This window comes from Furipterus horrens, unplaced genomic scaffold (genome assembly GCF_987537825.1).
Source record: "Furipterus horrens unplaced genomic scaffold, mFurHor1.1.pri manual_scaffold_1, whole genome shotgun sequence".
Taxonomy (NCBI): Eukaryota; Metazoa; Chordata; class Mammalia; order Chiroptera; family Furipteridae; genus Furipterus; species Furipterus horrens.
Window position 1 is genome coordinate 136,596,751 of NW_028327171.1, and position 23,100 is coordinate 136,619,850.

The following is a 23,100-nucleotide window of genomic DNA, read 5'->3' on the forward strand; positions in this document are numbered from 1 at the left end:
TTTGAGTAGGATTTCATTGTATCTATAAGTTAGGAAAAACTGACATATTGACAATATTGAGACTTCATATTCATGAACATGGAATATACCTCAATTTTTAGTTCTTTGATTTCTTTTATTAGAGTTTTGTAGCTTTTGTCATATAGATCTTATACATATTTTGTTACATATATACCTACATATTTTATATTGGGGGGATGCTAATGTAAATGGTAATGTGCTTTTAATTTCAGTTTCCATTTGTTCATTGTTGGTATATAAGAAAGTGACTTTTGTATAACTGGATTCTATTACATTGCTGTACTCACCTCCTAATTTCCGTATATTTTTGTCAATTTTTTAGAATTTTCTACATAGACAACCATGTTATCTTTTAAGAAAAAGAGGTTTGTTTCCTTCTCCTCAATCTGTATGCCTCTTATGTTCTTTTCTTGTCTATTACATTAGTAGGAAATCCAGTTCAATGTTGAATAAGAATATGAGAGCAAACATTCTTGCCTTGTTTCTAAACTTAGGGAAAAAGCATCTAGTTCTTCACCACTGAACATAATATTAGCTGTAGATTTGTTTTTGAAGGTATTATTTATGAAGTTGAGGAAGTTCCCCTCGATGTCTGGTATGTTGAGAGTTCTTATTACAAATGAGTGTTGGATTTTGTCACATGCTTTTTTTTACATCTAATGATGTGATTATAATTTTCTTTAGCGTGGTGATATAATAAATTATATTAGTTGATTTTCAAATGTTGAACCAGCCTTGTATGGATGAGATAATCCTACTTGGTCATGGTGTATAATTTCTTTTATATGTTGTTAAATTTAATGTCTATTATTTTGTTAAGGATTTTTTATATCTATGTTCATGAAACATACTAGCTTCCCTATCTGTAGATTTCCTTTATGGTATATTTTTATCTCCTTTTGATATTAGGAAAATGGTGGCCTCATAAAATGAGTTAGAAAGTATTACTTCTGATTCTATTTTCTGCAAGAGATTTTAGAAAATTTATGTAGTTTCTTCTTTAAATGTGTGGTAAAATTCACCTGTCAACCATTTGGGCTTGGTATTTTTTATTTGAAAGGTCATCAATTGTTGATTGAATTTCTCTAATAGATATGTTCTTATTCAGATTGTCTATTTTTGTATGAGTTTTTAGAGATCATGTATTTCATAAAATTGGCCCATTTTGTCTAAGTTATCAAATTTTGGGTATAGATTTTTTATAATATTTACCTATTGCCTTTTACTATCTGTAAAATCAGCAGTGGTGGCTCTTTGTATTTCTGATATCAATAATTTGTGTCTTCTCTTTCTTAGTCATTTTCTTTTCTATTTTTTTAAGTATGGTTATATATTTTTTTCATTCTTGAGAGAAAGTAATAGAAACGCATGTTGTGGAATAGCATTGTTAATTTTCTTTTGTTGGTAAAAAAAATGCAAATAATAGATGGGAAGAAACTTAATCACTGTTACCAAATTCTGTTGTACACTCTATGGATTTTTTGATGGCCTACTCTGTACCCAAAACAATACATGACATGTCATTTTCTTTCTTATAAATTCCAATAACTCTCCAAGATAGGGATGAACTTATTTTACAGAGAAAACTCATACTCAGATAAGTCAGATAATATCTCATAGTTTACAAAAGAAAAGGGATGGTGGGGCACCATTATGAATCCATGTATTTCAAACTCCAAAACCTAACTTCTGTCAATTTTTCTGTTTCTTGGAATGATTCAATTTCTATTTCCCTAAGCTCTGAGGTCTGAGAGAAAAAATGGTAGGGTAGTTCCTGTCCTTTAAAATAATATAAAATAGATACCACTACAATATTATAGACATTGAAAAATAACTACTTGTTTATTACCATAATTATTTTAATACTTCCTCCTACTTCTAGTGCTGGAGTGTTGGTAAAAAAGAAAAAAATGTATCAGTAAATTCTGAATACATTTACAAAGCTTATTTGAAATGATAAATCACTATCACCCAGACATGGCATATGTTATCAAGAAATCGATAAACAAATATTTTGGATAAAATATATTGATGATATGTCTAAAATTCTGCTCTACTTGTTGCATTTTATGTTATTAATGAAGCTAGTGATTATAAATTTTTCACAGAAAGGGGACCAGGTATCTGAAGGTCATTCATTTTACTGATGCATCTTTTACTATTATTACTATGATTATTTTGACTTGTGACAACTACAATATTAGGAACTATTAGATGCATCCACTTAAATAACTTATTTATAGAAACAAAACCTTTTCAATAGATAGATTTTAGATGCTTTTTAAAGCAAAAGCTTCTTAGATAAATTTGAAGAAAGGACAGATTGAAGGCCACAGAAGAGAAATTTAGCACAAAGAGTATGAGATAAAAAAAAATACTTCTGATAATAACAAAATTTTTATGATTAAATTTCATGTTTAAATATTTGCACAAATTAGAAGTGGCTTACCTAAGTTATTTATATCAAATCTATTAATTTCCCTCCTTAATATGTATGAGAAAAAGTGAACTTGAGGGCCTCAGGTTCACAATCTAAGATATAAAATGCATATTTCATTCAAAACCATTCTCTATCACCAGGCTTGTCAAGAGAGCTTCCAAGAGGTTAATAGATATTGGCAGTGCATGATGGGAAAAAGGTAGAGAACACCAGAAAGGAAGACAAAAATGAACAATCAGAACAGCTTCAGAAGCTGTGCCTGATTTCTCAGAGGGTGGAGTCAAATATCCTATTTGATTTTTTTTAAGCTCTCCTTGAATAAAATGGGAGTGGCTAGTAGGAATGGTTGTGAGGGAGCATGAGCAGACTATGACTAAGTTGTTGGAAGAGGGAAGCATTTCTTTTTTTTTCTTTTAATCCTCACTAGAGGGCATGCTCATTAATTTTAGAGAATGAGAAAAGGAGGGAGAAAGAAAGGGAGAGAAATATCAGTTGATTACCTATCATATGTGCCCCAATAGGGTACTGAAACCACAACCTAGACGTGTGCCCTGACCAGGAATCAAACCTGTGAACTTTTGGTTTACCAGATGACACTCCTACCAATGCAGCCACACTAACTAGAGCAAGTGAAGCATTTCTTGAATAAGTTATTGTAGATCTCTACATCATTTACCATTCAGACTACTTATTTCAGTTTCCAACTCTGATAAAAAGTTTGTAATTTCTATACTGTCACAGGAAAAAAACCCATGGCATTTTGTAATTCCCATTTTCCATAGCTGGTTTCCTGTTGTCAACAGTCTGTCTAGCTTCTAACAGCTGTAACTTTTCTGCTTTAGAACACTGGAAAGACACTGTGTTGGTAAATTAATTGGGCCACATTAGAATTCTGAGAGGCATGAGAGCAAATTCCTCAGCATCTGCACACACAGGGCTGATTGTTAAGGGCAGGACTTCCACATTTAAAATCTCTGGAAGCAAATGCTTCTCAGCGTTAGATTAGTCTAACCAGTCTTAAGTAGAAAAATCTTAAATTCTCAAATACCTGAGGGTTCACCTAGAATAGTAAACTCAAAATCTCTAACATGGGGCTTAGGCATTGACAATAACACACACACACACACACACACACACACACACACACAGAGTTTATATTAGTTTGATGTGAGTTGATGGAGTCTAGGAGCTGTTCTCAGGGTTCATAAAACACTGGCAGAAGTGGATCTACTATCAGGTTCTATCAAGGCCCTTAGTGGGGGGTGTTCACATGTTGTTCCTTGGGATGATTCAACCAGAAATTGGATTTGAACATACAAGATATCTCCAAAGAGGAAAGAAATCAGACATTCAATCCATGCTTCAGAGCAAATATAATCTGCATTTCTAATACTGTCACACCTACATAGTCAGTATTCTACTACATCCTAGAACAGAGGTCCACAAACTATAGCCAGTAGGCCTAATCTGGCCTGCTTTAAGTTTTGCATTCCCTCTGAGCCAAAAATAGTATTTACATTTCAGTGTTTACAAAAAAAAGGATCAAAAGAAGATTTCATGACCTAGGAAAATTCAATTTCCATAAAATTTTATAGGATCTGAGTTATGCTCAGTTGTTTGCATACTGTCTATGGCTGTTTTCACACTTCAAGGTAGAGTTGAGTAGATGCTACAGAGACTGTATGGCTCATAACATCTAAAGTATTTACTATTTAGATCTTCTATTAGTTTCCTAGTGCTGCTGTAACAAGTTATCACAAACTTGAGACAACAGAAATCTATTCTCTCACTGTCCTAGAGGCTAAAAGTCCAAAATCAAAGCTTTGGCAGAACTATGTCCTATTGCTTATGGTGGCTCCAGGTGTTCCTTAGGTTTTCACATGGCCTGTCCTCTGGGTGTTCTCCTCTGAATCAGACACTTGTCATTAGATGTAGAAACTACTTTGATAATTCAAGATGATCTCATCTTGAGACTCTTAATTACATCTGCAAAACCTATTTTCCAAGTAAAGTCTGGTTTGGTCTTCGGTTAGACATAGCTTTTAGGGGACACTTTTTAACCCACTAGAGCCTGCTACAGAGAAAAGGTTATGCTGCTCTAGTAATGGAAAAATAAGAATGTAGGAAACAGGAAAAGTAGGTTGTGAGAATACATATTTTGCCACAATGGGCTTCCATTTTATCTGAAAGTGACAGAGAAGCCTGTTGATCACTGGATGATTTTTGCAGGCCATTAAGAGGATACTATGTCAAAAATATGGATTAATTCCACTCAAACTAAATTCCTTATTTTTCAACAACTATTTTTTGAAAGTGTGCATATGTCAGTGAATTTATGACTAGTTAGAGAATTGTCTACAAAAGTGAACATAAGACAACTCACTGACAATCACATCCTCTTTTTATTGCTCTGTATATGGCTCAATAAAATTAAATTTTTGACAAAAAGTAGAGACAGTTGAAGAAAATACAATTAAGTCTTTAAGAGCACCGAGAGGGTGTCCTGCTAATTTTCTAGGAACAAGAAGTTTGAGATTGTACCAGAATCTGGTGTCATGCCTTTCTCTTGTATACTGAACCTACAGCTTTCTCTAAAAGTAAATTTTATTATTTACTATATATTTTTTCTATTAATATTTAGTCTTTTATGCCCTCCCCACCAATAAGAAAGTAATTTAGCAGCTCTTTTGCCCTTTATTTCCTGCCTAAACACGTTGAGTGTTGGATTACATTACAGCATTTCAGAGAAGGAAAGAGCTCAGCCTGGATTGGTGGTGACACTGAAGCCATTTGTCTACAGCTGTAAGGCAGGAATCCTGCAGGTGAAGAACCAAAGACAGCCTTGGGTTAAAAGAAAGGGCTGGACCAATACCCAGAATTCAAGACAAAGGAATCAAAAGAATTTGGATGTCTGACTCTCCCATGGATTTGTGATTAAGACTGCTGGAAAACATTAGACTTTCTGGTTGATTCTGCGGGGAGAAGAATCATTGGAAGCAGAAGTGCCATCTTTTTTATAGTGTCAATGCAAATACCAAAGAAGCAACAGCCCTGAAATTCAGAAGCAGCATCAGGAAATGCCCATAATAATGTGAAATATTAATAATGGACATGATGTCCTGACTGATGTGACTCAGTTGTTTTGGCATCATCTTGCAAAGCAAAAGATTGCCCATTTGATTTTGATTCAGGAACATGCCTAGGTTGTGGGTTCAATCTCTGGTCAGGATGCATACAAGAGACAACCAATTGATGTTTCTCTCTAACATCGATGTTTCTGTTCTTCTCTTTCTCCCTCCCTTCCCTTCTAAATAAATAAATAGTTAAATAATGAATATGAAATAGAGCTGATTTTCTTCTATGGAAACCTTTAATACAGGAAACAAAAATTTAACCCAAGAGATTTTTTGTTGTTGTTGTTATTGATAAGATTTGAGTGATGTTTGAAGCATAACTAATAGCTTTTAAAATATGTTCTTTAAAAGATGACAATTCAATGAAGTTTTTTATTGTTGTTTTTGGGGGGCCATCACTTTAACAGGACCTTTAGCTATGAAGATAAAAATAACTATACAGTTTTCTTGGCTAAGAACTAAGTACAATGAAGAAATCTAAAATGTTATAATTGTGATATGGTATTTTACATAGAAATACAAAGTGGATTAATTTCAGTGGAATCATACTCATATAAGTTAAATTTTTTTCTTCCAGATCTAGATTTATTTTTTATCTGTCCAAACATTTTTTTTCACAAGGTCAATACCCTTATTTTCTTAAACTGTGGAACACAATTTTTATTGAGTTAGTTCTGATTCTTGTTTTTGACTAACTTTTGGCATCTGAATCCAAAAATGACCCCAGTTTTTCTCTATTACATCAACTTTTTAAGGTACAGGATACCCTCCCTTTGTCCCCAAAGTCATACAAAAGGTACATACGAAAGAAAATAAAGAAAAAATTACCTGAATAGACTGTTTATTTAGAGTTATTTTATTCGTATATAAAGCTGTATACTGTTACTGTAAGTCAAATTGTGTACAAAGAGTAAAGTTCTGCTACCAAACATACATATTAAGGTATTTTATCTTTTCAAATGACGGGATAGGGAATGTCAAAATGAGATACTTGAAACAGTCTCCTTCAGTTGGCAGAGCTTTAGCAAGTTGCTTCATGAAATTCAGTTTTATGTACAGAGGTGGGAATATAATGTTCTTTCTGTCAACAAGTGGCTCATATAGAATGTTTGGATCACCAGGTTTAAGGGCACATCTTGGAGGCCAATTCAACTCTACCCAATGCTTCTCATGAGCTCTGCTGTCCCACATACACAGAAAACAGGGATACTTGGTGTATCCACGTTGCTGACCAAGAAGGAAGCAGATCATTTGAAGGTCAACACAGATGGTCCAATTGTGCTTGTGATATTGCAACAAATCAATGACTCTCTTCATGTCTTCATATTCTTCATGAAAACAAACTGAATAGCCAATTGGAACTGCACCAAATAAATTGCCATTCTGGAGGATCACACACTTCAAGCTCTGCTTTGAGTTATCGATGAACAGTTACTATTTGGTTGTGTTATAGATTGGAATTCCCAATTCCTCCATTAAACCATGTATGTTATGGCAATACACAAAGCCACCATCACTTCAAAAGTACTGCAGAAATGCACTTTCTCTTGATAGAATGTAGGATACCTTCGCTCCTTTTTCAAGCAAGTTTTTCTCATGCAGTCTTCATGCTAAGGGTTTGGAAGCCTTTTTGAATAGTCCAAAATCTCATGCCAAATCACTCAACTCATGCTGATCAAATCCCTTATGAACTGAGTTATCTTCAATTTCAAAATCTTAATTGTTGTTGTCACTTAGCTCTTCACCATACTTTTGTTTTTTGAAAGAGGATGGTTCAATGAAGACTGGCACTGGGATTTCACCTGAGTGAGGCACTGGGCATATAGCTGATGGTAGACTAGGACACTGTTTTACATTTACTTTTCTTGTTATGTCCTGACATTTTCACTGTATAGAAGTAACACTCAGTTGAATGATCTCTGGGCTCTCGCCAAACCATAGGTATACCAAATGGCAACTTATCATGTGTTCCCTTTGTCCACATCTGTAAACTCTCAATGATGCACTGCTTGCACACCTTGGGAGGGGCCCAAGCCTTATCTCGATCATGAAGTTTTACTTTAAAATATGCAAACGAGGCTTTCATGACAAATGCGCTGATGTTTGTCCTTAGACTGGGAATGGTGAAACTGCCACAGATATAACAATACAGATCAGGGTTGTTTAGGCACTTATGGTGAGAAACAGCAAAGGCAGACATGACCTGAAGGGAAGGAAATAAGTACTTATTTAAATAAAAATAATAAATTCTGCTAACTCCTTGGATACAGACAAGAACTCGGACTACACTTCGGAATACGATTCACTATATAGAGAGGCACACAACCTCTCACAACACTGTTTCATGTGTAACTGAATAGCCTAGACAAGTATGAACCTGTCACTGGTCTCCAAGGTCATCACCCACCCCTCTCTACTTGAGGGAGGTTTGCTCTCAGCCAGTAGGAGAACACTACTGCTTCCCTCAATCCAGGCTCAATGCAGCCTAGAGTACTCGCATTAAGATAAGCTGTACAGAAAAAAACTTGACATGATAGAAGAAAACTGACTACAGTTTTCAAATCAGCATGCCTGTTTAAGTCTAAAACAGTTGAAAAACCAAACTCAACAGGAATTATGTTAAAAATTGTTGCCCTGTGTTATTTAAGCATTGTTGTAAGGTATTCTGGAGCTGCTATCATAGTTATAAGGAGAAGTAGACCTGGTCTTTCTATCTCCCACTGAAGAAAAAAATGTGAATAGTAAATAAATTAGCTGAATCATGGTGCCATTTAAAAACAAATGACCTAGACTTTCAAAATGTACCTTGGTTCCCAACATGGGGGCAATGCCACACTGTTATGGTGAGGAAGAGATTTCACATAAATGACGGTTCTTTTTTTTTATCATTTTCAAGCAAGAAAGTAGGTATTACCCAGACTGGGATTAAAATTTTTTTTTTCCTTCCATCCAGCATCTGGGAAAAGTGGAGCCTCCTTCTGAGGCATGGAGATTCTGGGAGAATTTTCAATGGTTGGAGTGAGCTGGCCCTGCCACATGGAGACAAACTGCCAAAGTGATGAAATAATTGAGAACCAAATTAAGGAAGGAAGACTTTTGATTGGTTCTGTTATTAGAAAAATTGAAGGGGGCAAAAGAACAGCCCATGCTGATGATTCAATGAAATGTTTGTTTAACCGGTAATTTGAAGCGAGGGAATAGAGGCTATTGGAAACCATGAAATGTGAAACCTAGTTATGAGACAGATGGTAAAAAGCACAGTCTTGCCCTGGCCGAGTGGATTTGTTGGAGCATCCTGCCATACACCAAAAGTTTGTGGGTTCAATTCCTGGGAGGGCATAGACCTAGGTTGTGGGTTTGATTGCTGGTCGGGGGTGGGTATAGGAGGCAACTGATTGACAATTCTCACACTGATGTTTCTCTCTCCTTTCTCTTTCTCTTTCTTCCTCTCACTCTAGAATCAATAAACATATCCTCGGGTGAGGGTTAAATCAAAACAAAATAAAGGCACGGTCTTGGTTTATATCAGATCTCTTAAGAGACATGTGGTCTATGCCTATGTTCAAATAACACAGGACCAATAATCGTTTGAATACCTGTGCAACTTAAGGTCTGTTTTTTAACTTGCTGGTTGGTTAACAGCAGCCTTAACTGGGGAGGATACTGCTTTCTCTTTGCCTGGGTAGAGAATTATTTGACCTTGTATGTTATAAGAGGACAAGGCAAGGGAAGAAAAATAATGAATTGGACTTTCTAAGGGGTTGTGTATAGTTGATGAGATTCGTTTGGGGAGTAATGGCTTTTGACACTGGATACAAAAGTGGCTTAGGGCACTAACACATGGTGTGTTATGTGAGATGATGGACTGACAAAGGCATTGCAATGTAATGTGCCTGCCAAATAAATGTCATTGTGTAAAGCTGAATTGAACTTCTCCTGGAAGCTTAAAAAAAAAAAAAAAAGGTAAAGTTTTATATCAGGTTGGCATCAGGAAAAGAGGGTAGGTCTGGGATGAACTGAAATACTCTTCTTGAGTTTAGGAACAAAAACTAAGAGTAATAAAAGATTAATTTTAAGAATTTGAGATTATATGTTGGACGTAAAATTTGCCTGGGTTATAAAATCAAGAGATTGACTCAAGATTATTCAAACTGCTAAAAGATTAAATAACTTAGAGAGGAAAACAGAGAGTAGGGCACATAAAGAACACGGTAGTTCTCTCTGGAGGGTCTAAGCACAAGAAGTCATCAGTCCAAGGAAGAGTAAAACATTGACTCTCTCTTGCAGATAAAATGAAGAAATAAAACTAGAGCCATGAACTCTCTAAGTGTTATGTGGAATAAATCAGTATTCTATCTGTCAATGATTGCATGTATGCGCAGTGAGAAATTATTGTCTAAAAAAGAAAAAACACCGAACATTCAAAAGTAAATAGATTAGGAGCTATATGATACAAAGTAGGTTTGTTTTAAAAATAACAGACTGACACATTGAGATCTGGACACTATTTTGTAAATATCAGAAAGAAGCTTCTGAATTGATAAAAATATTTGTTTATCTTGAACATGAGCCAAACAATAGCAACAGCTGGCAGAGAACTATGCATGAAAAAGGAGGCTGGGGAATCAGGGACACACACACCCACACACCATAGGGGGTATGTGGGTATGTGGGGGTGTGTGTGAGAGAGAGAGAGAAAATGTTATTGCCCATGCACAGGTCTTTCCTCAGAGGGATCTGGAGACCTCGGCAAATTATTCACACCATTGATCCCTTCCTCCATCGTTTTTATAAAGCTGAACTTGATTGAATTGAACAATTTTTTAACCTAAAAAATAAAGCCTCAAAAAAGCAGCTCATAATTTCAGGATGGGCAGCAGTGTTGTAGAGAAAAATGTATGGATTGTAATAAAATAGAGCTAACATTTATTAATTATATATAACAGGCAACTTGTTAAGTAAGCACTGTATATACATTTTTACTCTATTTTTATTATAAACTTGTAAATAGGTATTAGCAGTATCCTTACTTTTTAGGAAAAGAAACATATATAGAGAAGTAAAAGTCCTTTGTCCAAGTAAAAGTTACTGCTAGTAGTGCTAATATCAGGTATTAAATACATTATATGTCAATAATTATTCTAAGAATTTTTCATACACTAGCTCATTTCATTCTCATTTAACCGTATCTGTCTGTGATAACATCCTCCTTTTAAAGACGATACTTCAAATTGCTGAATTGAGGTTTTAATCCAATTAACAGACCCTAAAGCCACATTTTTGACTTTTGGACTAGGCTGCTCATGTCTGATTTGCCTATAAGCCTACCAGAGAAAGACACCCTCAAAGCTCTGCGTGCCAAATGACCTGATTGCAAATGAAAGGCTTCTTCCATGTTAGTGCTAATCAAAGAGATTTTGATATAGTAAAGAATGATGGAAGTAAAACTTGCAGCTAGATATTATCATTAACATATGGTTAACTTTTACAGATATTGTGAAAAGAATAATAGTTAAAGAAAGAGACAATTTAGGTGAAATCATTAATTTATATCTTGAAAGATATATAGTTAATATAAAATCTGCCTACCATTTTCAAGGCTATTACAATGTAAAAATGTTAAAAATACAGTTTATAAAATAGATTAAAATTTATTTTTCTTAATAGAGCTTAGAATTTGTGGTATTCAGATATCAATTTTCATTTCTTCCTAAAATTTTTACCAATCCCCAAGCATATAAAAAAAAATGTGAAGAGTTTTACATGAAGTTCGAGGTATTGAAATTAAATTAATTTTTTCTAGATCCTTCCTATAATTTTAATGTTAAAATAATTTTCTTTTAATAGGTGATAAACATGAGGAGGGACTCTCCTCCAAAATGGAATTATATTCTGGAGGGCAGGCCCCTTATAGTACAGGCTTCTCCTGCTAGGTGAGTGTACTAGAAACCCATCTGTATCAGTGTACTAGCTGGCGTTGTTGTGGGAGGCTACATTCTTCTTCAGTGAATTTTTTTAAAGGCTCTCAACACATTTGCCCATTTCATGATAGCTGATTTACAAGTGTTCAGTGTTCAGCAGTTTCTGACCAAGAAATGGCATGACCCCTGTTCCCCATCCTCCCTATTCACTCAATCTTACTCTAGGCAAATTTTTTTGTTTGTTTCCCTAGATGAAAAAAGTCCTCAAAGGGAAATGTTTTGTCTATGTGGAAGAGATGAAACAAAAATGGCAGAAGAACTAAAAGGCATCAAGATGGATGAGTTTAAAAACTATTTTGAGCAGTGGAAAAAGTGTCTTGATAGGTGTATTGCATCACATGGAGAATAATTTGAAGGTGACTGAAGTTTAAACATGTAAGAATAAATACACAACTTTTCATAAGTACATTCTGTTTTTTGAATCCCCCCTTGTATATATAGGTAAATACACACCCACACAAAGAATTGTAGGATTCCAGTTCTCTAGATTCTTTTTTAAATTTGTTTGATGAAATCCAAAGACTTGAATTAGAGTCATTGATGTAGTGTTTTTATCTCTCTGTCTTTAAATACAATGACATAAATGTTCTATAATATTTAAGAAATAATGACATTCTAAGTGATGTTTTGGATAGTAAATATATTTTTATATAAAATGGTAAAATCTATGTGTAGTCATTTATCAATTGACATTGATTAATGTTCAGGAAGAACCGTGCTATCCACAGCATTATCCTAAAACTCATTCCTTACCTCCCAGCTGCCCATCAGAAATCATACTGAGATCTACTAAGTTCTAGATTATGATGAGGGGCTTAAGAATAGATTTCATGGCTATTTGGAGTTCCAAGTCTATTGTATAGGTGAGTCTTACACAAACAATTACCGTACAGGTATTCTGAAAGTATAAACAAAGAACTAATGCTGAAAGAATTCAAAATTACATAATTAAATTGATAAAAGTGAAAAGTATCTTATTTGAAGACAGAAATTATATGCTATGTCCAATATGGGACATAAAATGAATTCCAATATTGTGTATAAAATTTCCTATAGTGGAATTAGGGTTTGGAGTAAGATAGTGAATATATTTAAATGTTGCATTTCCTGTTCCTGGTTCTAAAGAGAGAGAGAAAAAAAAAAGAAGTGCTATGAGCAAAAAGGATTGTAGGAGATGCAAGCCTGGATATCTAGACATGGACATCAGAGTATATTTAAAGTGTTTTCAACGTAAAGTTCAGGAACAATAGATTTTAGTTGGTTAATTTTAAATTATGGATGACAACTACCCATATAATTTTTTTGACAGATTATTGGTATCTGACTTTAATAGGCTCAGTTCTTTGAGACTTCTAGTCTTATTAAAAGAGTCAAACGTTGGTGTAGATTCATAAAATCTTAATTATCATTCTTAACATATTAACTTATAATACCAATAAGTGGAAGTTTTTCTAAGCTTTACCAGGATTCTGAAGATTTCTACAGAACATACTCTACAGAAAATTTTCTCCTTACTTAAATTAAAATCATGACTTTTTCTAACACCAGAGAAGTAATCTAGTGAAAATTCAGACACAAGGCAAAACACACTTTACTCAATTATTTGTCTTCCCTGTTCTAGACAACTGATCAATATGTTTTTAGTCTCTGATAAAAACCTATATTCCTACTATCTCCTCCTAGAGATAAGGGAATACTTTTCAAATATCATTGGTCAGATTTATCAATACACTAACTAGTCTCCCTGCTTTATTGCTCATCTAAGAATGAGTTACTATGGGAACAGTAAAAATATTCCACTTTAACAGAGAATCCTAGAATTTCTTTCCTGGAAACAAAGTCACTTAAAAACATGACATTTCCAAAAAGGAAACATTTAAAAAGTCATTTAAAAACTGTGCTCTTAAAAATATGTAGCAGAAAGAAAGAAGAAACTCCTGCCATTTGCAGCAACATGGATGGAACTAGAGAGAATTATGCTTAGTGAAATAAGCCAGGCAAAGAAAGCAAAATACCATATGATACCACCTAATACAGGAAACTAAAGAACAACACAAACAAATGAACTAAATAGGCAAAGACTAGAATAGTAGTCAATAGGGGGAAGCGGGGAGGGAGAGAAGGGGGTTAAGTGACGGAAGGGTCTAGTCAAGGAACGTGTATAAATGACTCATGGACATGGACAACGGGGAGGGATATGATTGTGGGAGAAAGGGTGGGCTGGGTGGGAGGGGAGCAATGGGGGGGAAAATGGGACAACTGTAATTGAAAAACCAAAAAATAAAAGAAAAAAATAAAATAAATAAATAAATTTCTCAACAGTAAATATATATACAGCTCTGATTAGGAAGCCTGCAAAATACTGATTGGCATGTAGCATCTCATTTAGATATTCCGATACACATTTAATTTGGCAAGAATGGAAAATTAACTTATCTATGAAGAACCTGTAAAGATGGATGCAATTATAGACAATAATATTTTTTCCCCAGCACTAACTACTGACTAATATACAAAAAGAAAAAATAAGCATTTTAGCCAGTAGTTTTGTTTGCATAAGCTAACTGGCTTGATCACAAGGAATACTCTTCTCAAGTATTTGAAGCCTCTAGCCACATCTGGGTAAGTGTTATCTAGAGTCTCTTCATGTAAACACATTCTACTTTCTACAAAGTCTTTTACCTCCCTTTAAAAATATCCATATCTAGAATAATTAATCTACAGAGCTATTCAGTAGCAGCAATACATTTCACAATATATTGTTCCCAAATGATCACATTTCTCAAATGGTCAGGAATAAAAAGAAATCTGAATCAGGTAAATATTTTATTTAAATTTTATTAAACAAATGGTTTTTATTAATATACATCTCAATAATAATTTTAGTATTTTGTGTCATCTTTGCCAAATATTACAATTACAAAAGAGTGTCAGAGTCCATTAAATTTCAACATCTTTGTGCCTTCTTTTCATGATGCAGATGTCAATTTGGCTAGCAAATATGGTGAAAATTTCACTTTGCTCACTGTTAAATACCAAGAACCTTACAAAGTACTTGCCACATAGATAATATCAATAAATATTAGTTAAATGAATGAATGAACAAATGTTTCTATGAGGTAGAAGAAACAAAAGAGAAATAAATAGAAAAGAAGTGATAATTGATTAGTGCCCACTTATGTGATGCCAGGGTTAATACTTTACATTGTCCCTCTCACCTATTCTCATCAAGTGTTAAAGAACTAGAACTTAAGGAAGAATAAAATAAATTGCTTAATTAATTGTTAACAATTATAATTTAAAATTTAATTTTTAATAAAGTAACAACAGAGAAAATTGTATTTTTCTTTTTTTTAGTTTATTCCTAGGTACTTTATTTTTCTTGTTGCTATGGTAAATGGGATTTTTTTTCTAGTTTCTACTTCTCATATTTTATTGTTGGTGTATAGAAATGCCTTCAATTTCTGAATATTGACTTTATACCCTGCTATTTTGCCAAATTCACTTATTAGGTCGAGTAGTTTTTTTTTTTTTTTGTGGAGTCTATAGGGTTTTCTATGTATGCTATCATTTCATCTGCAAATAATGACAGTTTTATTTCCTCTTTTCCAATTTGGATGCTTTCTATTTCTTTTTTCTGTCTGATTGCTGTGGCTAGAACTTCCAAGACTATGTTGAATAGGAGTGGAGAGAGTAGACATCCTTGTCTTGTTCCTGACCTCAGGGGGAATGCTCTCAGTTTTTGCCCATTAAGTATGATGTTGGCTTCAGGTTTCTCATATATGGCCTTTATTATGTAGAGGTATGCTCCCTCTATTTCCATTTTGCTGAGAGTTTTCATCATAAATGGGTGTTGTACTTTATCAAATGTTTTTTCTGCATCTATTGATATGATCATGTGGTTTTTGTCTTTCATTTTGTTTAGAAAATTGTATTCTTATTACTAATTCTTTCACCTTTAATCTAGAAAGTCATCCTTACCTTAAATAAAATTATTTTCTTTTAATGACTACTATAAGCTTATTTATAACTACATTCATCATTTTACTAATTTGTATAGTAAATGAATGCCAAAATTAATAAGTACTTTGTCAGGGGAAAAAAAATGTTTCATATATTTGCAAAAGTTGTAATCTTTAAAGGTATTGTTTCTAGAGTAGCAAAATGAACCAAGCAAGGTGTTTTCATTCTTGAGCCCAGAGGGCTCCATTCTGATGTAAATTGATTCCTACTGTTGATCCTACTGAGAATGTGTCTCCAGTACAGTTACATGATTTAATTAATGAGCATGAATCTAATGTATTCAGAGTTTATCCAAGAACAGGGAATTCCTAGCAACACCTACAAGCTATTTGAAATAATTCTTTACTTGCTTGGAGGCTCTAAAAAGCAGGATCTGCCCCCCTCTTGGAGATCTGGGCAACAAATAACATGCAAACTAGTTTTTCCATAAAATAAGTGAGATCAACAGTGCTGAAGCAATCAATTTTTAATGACCAAAGATTGAGCTTGTTTTTCTCTGAGCTTATATCACATGCCCCTCCAAACATACCGTATTTTTTGCACTATAAGATGCACCTGACCATAAGATGAATCTAGGTTTAGAGAAGGAAAATGAGAAAAAAAAGTCTGAACCAAATGGTGTACTAAAGTATTTAATAAAATATAACACAATAATATTTCAACCATATAAAGTGAACTGCAGTCAAAAGCAGTATTAAGAACCATCTTCACTGTCATTAACAAATGAGGAGAGACTTTAAGGTTCAAGTACTCTTCTGGTTTTCTGGGATCCCCAAGAATTCATCATCACTAGTGTCAGAATTTACGGGAGCCTTTAATAACAGGCATTGAGGGAGTTAAGGGGTATCACTAGTTGTAACAGTCACTGAGAGTATCACTATCCTAGTTACAGGTTCTAGTGGACTACTCACAGGGCCTGTTATGGATAGTGATACTCCTTAATCCCCTCAGTGCCTGTGTTACTACTAGAATAGTGACTCACAATAACTCCCTTTATATACTACAAATTCAGCATTTATGGCTGCTCACCCAGTTACTGCTGGCCTCCTCACACAGAAATCTGGTGAGCACTGGAAACAGTATGGAGGTAGACAAGACAGCTGTAGCATCTAACAGAGCCAGTAGCTAGCTGAGAACATGTTACTTCAGATCCACCCATCTGCCTCTCATAATTGGCAGAGCTTAAGACACAGTGATTGGTGATTGGAGGCGGTTCTACTGACACAGACCCCACTCACTGTCAAAGACAATTGGCAGTTGGCACTGTGTCTCATACCTGTTGTTAGCCTCAGCTGATTTGACAGGCCAGCAAATGTAGCTGGGAGCATCAGAGGGCTCTCTGGACTTCCCCAGGTCCAAGGTGATGGGCAGAGGTGGACGGCAACTGACCAGACACTCTGAGATTCAGCAGTAAAGTGGGACATTTAAGCGTCCCCAGGGGTTTCACGTAGGCCCACCACTTCCTCTTCTAACAGCTATTGCCACTGCTGACAGGTCAGGTAACACACATCACAGTCTGTGACACAATATTTGCCCCATAAGATGCACAGACATCCCTCTCCCACTTTTTGGGGGGGGAAAAGTGTGTCTTATGGAACAAAAAAATACTGTAATTGAAATTGCTTTTACTGTTCTTACCTCTGGCTCTGACTTAATAAACATAATACTGGGTTCTACAAAATCCTGTGAAAGCTGACCAGTTAAATATAAATAATTATTTTCTTAAATATTTTATATCTATTAGGGAAAAAATAAAAGATACTACCTCTTTCACCATGATGGTGTCAGTTCATCAGTTTAGAAAACATCCTCTCGTACCTCTATTAGGCCTCCAGGATTCAAAGACAAGGCACGGTCCTATTTCTTCCAAGAGCTTATGTTAGCTGTAATGCTACTCATTTCAACAGCTCCTTAAATTTTACTCATAAAGGAAAGCTGTTGATTGGTAGTTTGATATATGTTTGAATTGCATTATATTTTACAGGGATCAACCTCATTGCATTTCATTTTAGTTAAAGTTCCATGAGGACTGCTTACTCACAAATTTTTTTCTCAGTGGTTAGTGAGGGCCTCACAAATACTGTTTTAATGCACATGTGTTCAACAACTGTCTTTTGTGGAAAGAGAGGAGATTGTTTATCCAGGTATTATCATTTCTGAGGAGGAAAAACCAAAGCATTCACAAAATACAGATTTTAGTAGGTTTTGAGCAAGAACATAACTCTTTAAAAACTTCATTTATATTTATTTGTGCAAGTTTCTTATATTTTATTGTCTAAAATATTTTTCTTTGGTTTCTTTTCCCTTCACTTTTGTTTGATATAAATTAATGTGTATTGATCATCCTTCCTGAGAGTACTTTCCAGTGTTTAAGCATGTAATAGAGAGAAAGAGAAACTTTATATCATTATGTTGGATTAGCTTTTAAAATGTCAATGAAAAAGTTCAGAAACAGAAACACTCAACAAGTCTGCATGGCCAGCATGATAAACCATGGCTTTTCACTCCCAAGCATGAACTAAAGCATTAATTCCAACAGCTTTGCTGTAACCATATTTTATCACAAATCCTTAGTGTTATATTTTTTAGCATTTGCCAAATGTACTGCCTATACACATGGTAATGATCATTCTGCATATTCAAGTGACTGAGCTTTCTATTGCATTTTATAATTAAAATAGTAACAGTGGTTTTGGTTTCTGTTGGCAGTCACTATACACATGCCATGTTTCTTTAGGAATCTTTATTGGGGAGAAGGGGTGCCTTCTCTGTGAATATGTATCTAGTGATAATTACAAAGGTACAAAAGATGAAACAGCATGCCTTTGGCACCTATGAATTTTTTTAAATCTAATAAAAGTATCTGTTGGATGGACACTCATTCTCTGTATTTCATTCAGGACAAAACATGGCTTTTTATATTGTTCAAGATAGTCTTCAAATGGGTTATACAATTTCCACTTAAAATTTACCAACAGCAATAAATTTGGTTAGAATATACAATTTCGATTAAAATAGTCAAAATCATTTAAGTGAAATTTAGTAATCTTAGGGCAGTAGGATTAAGCTTTTTATTCTAATGTCCTGAGGAGATTTGTAACTGCCTATCTTTGAGGGGCGACTTTCTTCAACTTTGCTATTTTTCAGCATCATTTAATTAATGAGATTTAGAATTCTAAGAAATAATGTTTAGGTTATCTGCAGCAAGCAGGAAATTTACCAAAAATCTCCTCTAAATCAATGTATTTAACTTATTAACCAGGCCGAATTGATAACATATTTCAAATGTAGATTCAGAAACAATTTTGTTACTATTAAGTACATGTTACAATGAAAAAATGGAAAACACAAAGCCTAACTAGAGTCACTATTATAAATAGATAAAATCTATATTTTTTCCAGAAGACATATTAAGCCACCCTCTGTTTTATTAAACAATCCATGTATTATTTTGGTTACACTATGCCACTCAAACTATTATATTACAAAACTTCCAACTTTTTGAAGTATTTTGTGTATATCTAGAAAGCAAAAATAAATGAGCAAAACTAAAAAATATCCCTTACTCTGTAAATAATTCAATTCTTTTGCAGATTTATTGGCTTGTATGAATTTGCTTTAATGTAATATATGTTTTACATCACTCCAGTAGAGGGAGCCTCTCCCATTCTACCCAATAAACACATGATGGAACCACTCCCCGCCCCCCCCACCCAGTGGAATTCATATTTTAAAAATTGTGTATTTCGGCCAAGATGGAGGCTTAGACGGACACGCTCGGTCTCCCTCTACAACTAGAGAGGAATACAACTACTTCAAAACAAAAGATAACTAGAAATTCCAGAAAATAAAACTACACGGAAGCCCAACGTATGAAGTTATAAACCAGCGGCGCCCTTTGGGCAGGTAAGAAGAGCGAAAGGGGGCGGTGCTGTTTGCAGTCGCACCAGGGACAGTGGCAGGGAGAGCAATCCCAGCGGCAGGGAGAACAATCCCAGCTGCAGTCGAACCCCGGCAGCTCGCGACCCCAACGCTGGGGAAAGCAGCCACCACATCGCCTTGAACAGTGAGGCCCAGGGGGACGGGAGGACGGATCCCGGTCTCCTAGCGGAATAACTGTGTGAATCCATCTTGGACCCCCGCCCCCACACAAGCCACCACAGGGCTGCGAAATAGGTTGCGGACAGGTGCCGGTCGCTGGGTCCTGACGAGTACACAGGCACTGCCCCCTATAGCCGGCCCAAAAAAACAAAACGCATCTGTCAAAATGAGGCAGACGACTATAGAAGTCCCGGTGGCACAGCTCACCAGGCAACAGATGAGGAATCTGACAGATGAACAAATAAGAAACCTGTCAGAGGCTCAGTTCAGGGCCATTGTTATCAGGTGGCTTACAGAATTAACAAAAGATCTGGAAAAAGATGAGAAAGAAGCAAAAAACACTCATAATGAAAGGAACAAAACCACATATGAGACAGATGATGAGGAAAAAAAACCCAGAGTTCATTTCAACAAACCAGAATATAGAGAAGGAACAAACAGTCAACCAATGCAGAAAGAGAAAATGGGAAGCAACAATGAGAGGATCAGAAACCTCTGGGACAGCTATAAAAGGCCCAACATAAGAATCATTGGTTTGCCAGAGAGCGAAGAAGATGAACTAGAACTTGAAAAACTGAGTGAAAATATAATAAAGGAGAAGTTCCCAAACTTGGGGAAGGAAATAGACTTACAGGTCCAGGAAGCACAGAGAATTCCAAAAAATCTGGACCCAGGGAGAACCACTCCAAGACACATTATAATCAAAATGTCAAAAATTAAAGATAAAGAGAGAATCTTAAAAGCAGCAAGAGAGAAGAAAAGAATCATGTACAAAAGGGTCCCAATTAGACTATCAGCTGACTTCTCAAGGGAGACCCTGCAGGCAAGAAGGGACTGGCAAGAAATATTCAAAGGAATGAAAAGCAAAAACCTACAACCACGAATACTCTATCCAGTGAAATTGTCATTCAGAATAGAAGGGCAGAGAAAGTGTTTCCAGGACAAAATAAAACTGAAAGAGTTCATTAGATCCAAACCACTGTTATATGAGATGTTAAAGTGACTGGTTTAGAAAAAGGAGGATCAAAACTATGAAATCTAAAATGAAAACTGCATCACAAGAAACAACAGAAGCTAGGGAATTGAAACAAAGGCAAACTAAACAGGCAACGAGAGTGGAAAAAGAACTATATGTATGGGGAGCATATTGGGGGGAGGTCAGCAAGGAAGGGGGAATGGGGAGAGGGAGGGAGATGATATAGGAATTAAGGATCATGGTAGGAGGGAATGGAATAGACAGAGAGAGGTTGAGAAGAACTATATGCACAACTAATGAACATGGTCTAAAAGGGGGGGACAACTGGAGGGAGGGGGGCCACCAGGTGGAGGGGAGTAGAGCAAAGGGAAATTGGGACAAATGTAATATTATAATCAATAAAACACATTAAAAATTTGTGTATTTATTCTTACATGTTTAAACTTCAGTCAGCTTCAAAGTACTCTTTATGTGATGCAATACACCTTTCAAGATGTTTTTTCCACTGCTCAAAGCAGTTTTAAACTCTTCAATTTAGAGGCTTTTTAGTGCTTCTACCATTTTTTTGTTTCACCTCTTCCACATCAGGAAAACTTTTGCCTTGGAGGACTTGTTTCATCTGAGGAAACAAAATAAAAGTCACTAGGGTGAAATCAAGTGAATAGGAGGGTGAGGCACAGGGGGGTCATGCCATTTTTGATCAAAAACTGCTGAACACTTGGCACAGGTATGATAGTAAATCAGCCATCATGAAGTGGGCAAACTGCGTTGAAAGAGTCTTCAAAAAAATTCACTGAAGCCAAGCACAGCCCCTCACAATAATGCCAGTTAGTACACTGATACAGATGGATCCTAAAACTCTCACCAGCAAGGGAAGCCTCTGCTATAAGGGGTCCACTCTCTAGAAGATAATTCCAGGTCTTTTTGCCCCCCCCCCATATACATTAAGGCAGATAGTGCAAGAGTGCATATAAAAAAACATGCCAGATGTCAGCCATGGTATTCATATTAGTGAAGTGCCTGGAAAAGTCAACAAAATTGGTGAGGGAAAAAAATAAATCAGAGCCTATGACTCTTTAAATCAATATGCTGATGAGTTTTATACTGACTGAGACCAATGAGCTTTACTCTCTTTCAGAAAGAAACCCAGAGGGCAGCCCAACTCAAGCCAACTGTTGCTAAGGTATAACAAAAAGGAAAGAAAAACATAGACTGGATGCATCCACTTGAAATTATTCCTACAGTAAATATATATGTGTATATATGTCAAATAACTCTATTGATTCAAGATGAACATTTTTAACTTTTATGAAGAACATTTATGAAAGAGTAATTGCACTAATCTACTTTGATAAGAAATTTTATTGGTAAAGTAATGAATCAGAAATAAAGATAAAAAGCTTTTTATGATTAAGTGAAAGAAAATGGCTTTGTTACATAGGATGGAAAAACTGGCACAGAAAGATTTCAAATTCTCCATTTACCAAAGAAAACATTGAATTAGATGATCACAAATGTTCTTTGTAGCTTTACTAGTCCATAAATTATGTAAGTTATTAAAGAAGCATAATTATACAGGCTACAGAAATTACAAAGATATCAATTACTTATAGGAACATTTGACTTTTCTTCTACATTATATTCTGATATGTAATATAGATGGTAGTAGATCAAGAGGGTTTGTGGGGAAAGTAAAAGAAAAAAATAGCAGCAAAGCTGGTGAGTCAAGGAGTTAAGATAGAAAACATAGGTAACTGAGGTCCAGAGTTAATTAAATTCATGCATTTAAAAATCCAATGATATAATAATTACAGGCTACAATAAAAATTATTTTGAACCAAAAGATTTTTTTTAAATCCGAATACCATCTGCCTTCACCATCCAATTATACAGACAGCAGAGGCTTCGATTTTTTTTCTTCTCTTTTTCCCCACAGTAGCTTTGCGCATGGGTGCCATGAACAATCGCATATTATTTCATTCTCATGCTCATGCTCTAATTAGTGTTACTACTCCCAGAAACAGCTTCCCAGAGGAGAAAGAGGAATAAAAAAATTTTAGGAAAAATGAAAATATGTAAATTTTCTTTTGAAAAATGTCCACTATACCTCTCTCTATCTCTCTCTGAGCCATATTATTTAGTGAATGTCAACTACATACCAGAATGTGAACTCTTTGGATGACCTACTTAAACTCGGCTTGCACTTTGTCAGTTCGGAATCAAAGACTCACGAGGCTGAGTGAGAACTCCGGAAGTCATTTATCTTAGACCCCTGCATGGAGGAGTGACTGTTCCAACCCATCTTAGACCGAAGTTGGGACAAGGAGTCCTTTCCAAAGGACCCCAGGGTGCTATAGATACTTGCTGGTGACTCAGTCCTCTGCACTGTCCTTCGCAGAGTCCAATCAAAGTTCCTGGGAGGTG